General features: G+C 50.6%; 1 pseudogene; it reads right to left on the reverse strand.

Annotated features, from left to right (window-relative positions):
• Positions 1-254: 254 nt before the first annotated feature.
• On the reverse strand, positions 255-1,285 carry LOC124972473 (aldo-keto reductase family 1 member A1-like; annotated as a pseudogene).
• Positions 1,286-1,649: the final 364 nt, after the last annotated feature.

Here is a 1,649-nt window from a genome sequence, read left to right on the forward strand (position 1 = left end):
ATCTATGTAGCTACCTTTACTGGTTCTCTTTATTTCTTCATGTGGATTCAAGTTATTGTCCAGTGTCCATTTCATTTCAGCATGAAGGACTCACTTTATAAAAGATATCTTAGAAAGCACATTCGCTAGTGAATTCTTTCTTTTTGTTCATGTTGGAACGTCTCCATATCTTCTTTTGTGAAGGATAGATGTGCTGTATTTAGACTTCTTTTTTTTTCATGGTCCAATGGTTTTATTGACTCCCTTATTTTGGGGGGTGGCAGGCAGAACCTCATAGCTGGAGAGCTGGAAGGGAAGCCAGGAACCGTGGTCTCAGTATGGGTCATTAAAGGGATACAAAGAGTGGCCTGCATCTCTCGGGACCCTCCTCCCATCCACCATAATCATGGGCACAATATATCGTCAATTTTTGTTCAGGGTACCTAGCTGTGTCATCTCTTCTGGGCTAAAGGTGAAGTCAAACACCTGGATATTCTGAAGAATACGAGAAGGGGTGATACTTTTGGGGATGCAGATCACTTTCTGCTGAACCTGCCACCTGAGTAAGATCTGAGCTGGAGATCGGCCATACTTCTTAGCCAGTGCCAGGACCACTGGTTCCTCAAGCAGAACAGACTCATCAGGATGGCACCAAGCACAATCAGAGGAGCCCAAAGGACTATAAGCAGTCACCTCTAGGCCATGTGAAAGGCAGTGGGCAATCAGCTCACTCTGAGCCAAGTATGGATGGCATTCCACCTGCAAGACAGCCGGGTGCACAGAGGCCACACTGAGTATATCATCAATCTGCCGAATGTTGAAGTTGGATAGACCCAGAGCTCGTATCAGCCCCTTTGCCACCAGAGCTTCCATAGCCTTCCAGGTCTCCTTATAGTGGATGGAATCATAGCGGACAGTCCCATCAGCATTCTTGGGAGAAAGGTTGTCACCCTGTTCAAAGGCATAAGACAGGTACAGGTCAGGTCCAGAAACTCCAGTTGAATGTCAGCCAGTGTCTTCCAGAGGGCAGGCTCCACATCATCAGGGTGGTGCCTGGTGTTCCCCATCTTGGATGTCACAAACAGCTCCTCCCAGGGCACTGCCTTGCCTGGTCCCACGTCCTCCTTCAGGGCCTCCCCAACCTCAGTCTCTTGCCATAGACAGCAGCACAGTCAATGTGGTGGTAGCCTACAATAAGGGCATATTTAACGGCTGCTTTTACCTGGCCAGGATCACTCTTCCAGGTGCCTAGACCAATCAGGGGCATCTTCTGCCCAGTGTGCAGAAGGACAAAGAGAGCTGCCATCACCCCCTTAGCCCGAGTACACAGCGAGAACACAGCGAGAGCCCAGTGTGGCCTGGGCTCGGTTCTGCACCCCGCTAGGGACCCAAAAGGCCTCAGCTTAAGTCTGCCTGTGAAAATGAAGCTCCACCCGGAGGGAGGGACAGAGGCCAGGCAGGGTCAGAGGGACAGAGGGACAGAGACCGGAAGGATCACGCGCAGGGTGGACCCGCCCTCCACTTCCCCGGGAAGGAGCTGAGGGGGATGGAAGCCAGAGCCGGGAGGCTGCACATGTCCTCTCCTGGCTGCTGGAAGTCGGACTCTAGACTTCTTGATTGACAGATTTTTTTCTTTTAGTACTTTGACTATGCTTTCAAACAGGTAATAT

The sequence above is a fragment of the Sciurus carolinensis genome, chromosome X, assembly GCF_902686445.1.
Source record: "Sciurus carolinensis chromosome X, mSciCar1.2, whole genome shotgun sequence".
Taxonomy (NCBI): domain Eukaryota; kingdom Metazoa; phylum Chordata; class Mammalia; order Rodentia; family Sciuridae; genus Sciurus; species Sciurus carolinensis.